Genomic DNA, 6006 nt, shown 5'->3' on the forward strand with positions numbered 1-6006 from the left:
TTTTTCCATTCTTATTGCTTATCTTCACTTGATAGCTAGTGCATCATATTCTGCCTAAACCAAACCACCTACTACTAATATGCATGAAAATTGACTCATATAGATTGAATGTTAGTTATTATGGACATAAAGATGTCACACAATTTTAAGCTATCATCTTAGTTTATTCATTCTCGCATGCTAGATATTAGTTCACTTAAAATGAATTAAAATAAAGTTGATGGGATCTTCCTGTAAAACTGAAATTAAGACTAGTCTTTATAGGCCAAACAGCTATGAATCCCTTCTTCGTCGGTAGGCATATAGGACCTTACTCTCCATATGACCCCTTCTACGTTGGGTAAGTAGTTTGGTTTGACTTAGTTTACCTCAACATTATAATCCGAAGAGTTTCTCGAGATTATGATGGACTATAGATAAAATTTACAGAAATTTATCAACCAAGAATTCTAAAAGTAGAATTAGCCAAAAGGTTGGCTTATCAATCTACAGATAATTGAGTCTTGGGATCATTTATATAATTATTGAGGAAGGTCAATTGTATAAATGCTTGAGTCTTCGCGTTATAACAGTATTGCTTTACACTTAAATCATAACGATGAGTATGCTTATTATATCTTTTTCCTTTTCGCAGTGTAGAATTCGTTTATATTGATAATACTGTTACAACAAATGGCTGGAAATAACAAAATCCCTATGCCAAGTGCCACAATTGGACGCGAGTCCTAGCTAAAAGCTTTCATGGACCACATGAATATGTTCACACGGCTGAAAAATGACGGGTCCAACTTTGCGGACTGGAAGGCATCATTACGGAATGCTGCCATTGCTGACGGTAAGCTCAAGTACTTAACTGAGCCAATACCGCCAAACCCAGGCCCCAATGCAAGAGCTAACGAGTCAATTGATTATAGTGACTTCGTTATCGAAGCGGGTGCGATAAAGAACGTACTCATTATTGCAATGGAAACCAATTTGCAAAGACGCTTCATTGCCCAAGGTGCAAACAAGATTTTCACCACGCTCACTAATGAGTTCTCAAAAGCACCGAGAATCGTTACTTATGAGCATACCTGTCGCTTCTTTGATGCGAAACTCCATAAGGGCCAACCGGTTAGCCCACACATTCTTAACATGATTGAGAATGTCGAGAAATTGGAGGCACTTGATTGCAAAATCAGTGAGAGCATTGTCATTGACCGTATGCTTCATTCATTTCATGATGGTTTTGCCCTTTTCAGGGCAAATTACTACATGAATGACATGAAGAAAAGTCCTCATGAGCTACACTCACTTCTCATACAGACCGAGAAGGATATGAAATTGAGTGGGAGCATGAAGCAAGATGTTCTCATGATTTCCAACAAGAATAAGGGTAAGGGCAAAGCTCACGACAACCTAACTGTAGGAAAGCCAAAGTTTAAAAAGTCAGGAAACGGTAAGAGTGGGCCTGGTGAGACTAGTGGCTCACTAGGCAAGGCAAAGAGCAAGGATGGTAGCGTTGAGTGCCACCATTGTCACAAGACTGGGCATTGGAGGAGGAACTGTCCCGTGTACCGTGAGGACATAAAAGCAGGCCGCGTCACTCCTGTTGGTATGTCATCTTATATTCATATGATTGAGATTAACCATTCATGTTTCGGAACTTGGGTACTTAATACTGGATGTGGTTCTCATCTGTGTAATCATTTACAGGGCCTAAAAAACATCACACCTCTCGCAAAGGGTGATGTGGACCTGTGAGTCGGGAATGGAGCACGAGTTGCTGCAGTCTCAAAGGGAACATGCGTAATCCAGCTCTCTAGTGGTTTTGAGTTATATTTATATAACTGTTACTATGTAACCAGTTTATCTAAGAATATTATTTCTGTTTCGGTACTTGATAAAGACGGTTTTTCATTTTCAATAAAGGATAATAGCTGTATTTTCTCTTTTAACGAAATGGTTTATGGCAAAGCAGTTTCCATGAATGGAATTTATATCTTAGATCAAACCACAGATATATTACATGTGAATAATAAGAAATTAAAGGTTGGTGACAAAGATCAAACTTATCTATGGCATTGTCGAATGGGACACAAATGAAAAACGTGTAAAGAAACTCATCGAGAATGGGACTATTCCCGCATTCGATTTTTCTACATTTGGCACGTGTGAATCATGTCTTATCGGCAAAATGACTCGAATTTCCTTCAAAGGTGTTGGAATGCGCGCTAGTGACCTATTAGGACTCATACATACTGATGTATGTGGACCTATGTCAATTACCGCTAGAGATGGCTATAGATATTTTATCACTTTCACGGACGATTTGAGTAGATACGGATATGTCTACTTAATGAAGCATAAAAGTGAGTCCTTTGAAAAATTCAAGCAATACCAGAATAAGGTTGAGAACCAACTGGGTAGAAAGGTTAAAGCACTCCGTTCAGATCGGGGTGGCGAATATCTTTCAAATGAGTTTGATCAACACCTTAAAGACTGTGGAATTGTTTTACAGTTAACTCCACCTGGAACACCTCAATTAAATGGTGTGTTCGAACGGAGAAATCGAACACAACTTGATATGGTTTGATCCATGATGAGTCACACGGTAGTACCTGATTCATTATGAGGCTTTGCTCTTTTGTCAGCTGCTCTTATACTTAAACGAAGTCCGTCTAAAGCTGTCGACAAGACTCCATATGAAATGTGGAAGAGAACGGTCCCTAACTTGTCCTTTATTCGGGTTTGGGGATGCGAGGCTTATGTCAAGTGGAGACACAAGGATAAGCTCGGCCCGCGATCGGTCATGACATACTTTATTGGTTATCCAAAAAGAATGTTTGGTCATTACTTCTATTCGCCTACCGAACATCGAGTTTTTGTTGCGGCTAGTGCAAAGTTCTTAGAGAAAGAATTTCTCGAGAACAAGTCAAGTAATAGAACCTTCGAGCTGTCCGAGATTCAAGAACCAACAACCGAGGAACAGATGGAGGAAGTTGTTCCTTCAAATGGTGATACGGTTAATATTCCTCAGGAACCTAGGAGGTCGGGTAGAGTCTCTAATCCTCCAGACAGATACATTAGTATGGTCGAGGAAAATGACGTTTTGCTCCTAGAGAGTAATGAACCCGCTACCTATAAAGGTGCCATGGCCTGTTCTGACTCAAAGCTATGGCTTGAACCCATGCAATCCGAGATGGACTCCATGTATGAGAATGACGTATGGGATCTTGTTGATTTACCTAATAAGGTACGACCTCTACAGTGCAAATGGCTTTACAAAATAAAGCATTCTATAGATGGGCAACCAGATACCTATAAGGCACGACTAGTGGCAAAAGGTTTCACTCAAGTGCATGGATTGCATTATTATAAAATTTTTGCACACATAGTTATGCTGCGTTCCATTCGGATAATCTTAGCGATTGCCGCTTTTCATGACTATGAAATTTGGCAAATCGATGTGAAAACCGCCTTCTTAAACGGTTATTTGGAGGAGGAGTTGTACATGGTACAACCCGAAGGTTTCATAGATCCTGAAAATCCTAAGAAAGTGTGCAAGCTTAAGCGTTCCATTTATGGACTTAAGCAAGCTTCTGGGAGTTGGAATCATCATTTCGACCAGGTGATAAAAGAGTATGGTTTCACTTGATCGGTCGAGGAACCATGCTTATATATCAAGTCGAGTAGGAGCAAGATTGTTTTTTTGATATTGTATGTCGATGACATACTCTTGATTGGGAATGACATTCCTCTCTTATCTTCGGTAAAAGGATGGTTGAAGAACCATTTCCAGATGAAAGATATGGGTGAGGCACAAGGCATATTGGGAATCCGTATCTATCGAGATAGATCACGATGGATGTTATCATTGAGTCAGGAGTCTTATTTAGATAAGATTCTTGAAAGGTTCAGCATGACCAACTCTAAGAAGGGGAACCTTCCAATGACGTCTGGGATGCATTTGAGCAAGTCTCAGTCACCCACGACACCTGAAGGGGTCGAGCGTATGAGTCGTGTTCCTTATGCATCAGCCATTGGATCAATCATGTATGCCATGATATGCACACGTCCAGACGTGGCATATGCATTGAGTATGGCGATTCGGAACCAAAATAATCCAGGTGAAACACACTGGATAGCTGTTAAAAACATCCTTAAGTACCTACGGAGGACTAAGGATTGGGTATTGACTTATGGAGGTGATACTAAGCTATGTGCAATCGGTTACGCAGATGCTAGCTTCCAAACAGATCGAGATGATTCAAAATCTCAGTCTGGATTCATCTATACTCTTAATGGTGCTGCGGTCAGCTGGAAGAGTTCCAAACAGAATGTTGTAGTAGATTCTACTACTGAATCCGAGTACTATGCAGGTTCAGAAGCAGCAAAGGAAGCTATATGGATGCGTCAATTCTTACAAGGACTATCCATAGTTCCTAGTTCGAATGACCCAATCACCATCTATTGTGACAATAGAGGTGCCATCTTTCAGGCTAAGGAGCCTAAGTCTAGCAACAAGTCTAGACATGTACATCGGAAGGCTCACCTGATCAGTGATTAGGTGGAGCAAGAGGAGATAGTTATTGACAAGATAGCTTCGGATGACAACATCGCGGATCCTCTCACTAAACCATTGTCATATGATAAGCATGAAGGGCACGTTATTTCCATGGGAATTAAACGTGTTCCTGAGTTATACTAGTTGATTATGGATTCGATACATTATCCTTTTCATATGTTATTTATAACTTCATCGTTTTATTTCATATTTTGTTTTTCATGTGGATTGTACGACAACATTGAACGCCACAAAGTGAACTGAATTACATTATATTTGTTTTGGTCCGTAATCGCCTACATAAGCTGATAACTCTGGCTATTATTTTGTGAAGTTGAGTGATGGTGGGTTCAACGAGCCATAAGTCAAACAATTGGCTGATCGATCACAGATGCGAGTTATAACGATACCTCGTAGGACAAATTGTGACAAAGTAATAGAGTCCTAAATGTTTAAAAACATTCGGTGCCAGGTCGTGGTTTGGACGTCCATTATGTTCTTAGAGTCGATTCTTTTGACTATCGACTGTCTCTTGAGATTAAGGCAGTTTTTGGGTGACTTTGGTTTATTTCTCATGGTCGACCGTAACAGGAGGCTAAGCAGATTTTCACTGGGTCATTTCATACTGTGCTTATATTTGCAGGATTCGAGTTGAAGAAAATATCCAACATTTATCAGGTTTAGCTATTTCTCAGGGCCACTCGAGGAGTTTTAAGTGAAATGCATGGCAATGCTCGAATGATGATTCGTTTATCAGTTAAATTACTCTAGTAGGGAAAACCACTCTTGATATTGATCACTTGTAAAATACGACCTTTGTGAATACGGATTTTGCAAATTGTTTTACATTGAGTGGGAGAAATTTTAGGATATGAGAATCGGTTATCGCACACACGCTTGTGAGGACAAGTGGGAGTTTGTTGGAGCTTGTGTCCTCCACAGTTAGTGTGATAACATATATAAATCTCTTGTAGGTTCACAAGGGTATACTTAGTATTTTATCAGTTGATAACGTTTACTTAATAACGGTTGGCTTGCTAGAAGTTTGACGTTATTATCATACTAATGTCGGTGATCAACTGGTCCCTAAAAGTCACACCTAAAGGATGTGTGTGAGAGATGTGATTGTATGAAAATATAATCACATTGATGCCTTACATGACTAAAAGGTTAGTCCATGTATTTGACTAAACAGGTAGTCAATGTGATGATAAGACGATTATTTAATACAATTAAATAATATTAACTGAAGCGAATTAACTGTAAATTCGTAAATTGAATATAAACTGTTATATTTAATTATTGTATATAATGTTAGCTTAAACTAATTAAGATGGTAATTTGTAATTAAACATAAACGGTTATATTTAATAAGCAAATTATAAATATGCGATATTTATAGTTAATGTATATATTATACGATATTGTCATAATAAATGTTGACATACCGGTATTAATAA

Source organism: Silene latifolia, chromosome Y (genome assembly GCF_048544455.1).
Source record: "Silene latifolia isolate original U9 population chromosome Y, ASM4854445v1, whole genome shotgun sequence".
NCBI classification, from domain to species: domain Eukaryota; kingdom Viridiplantae; phylum Streptophyta; class Magnoliopsida; order Caryophyllales; family Caryophyllaceae; genus Silene; species Silene latifolia.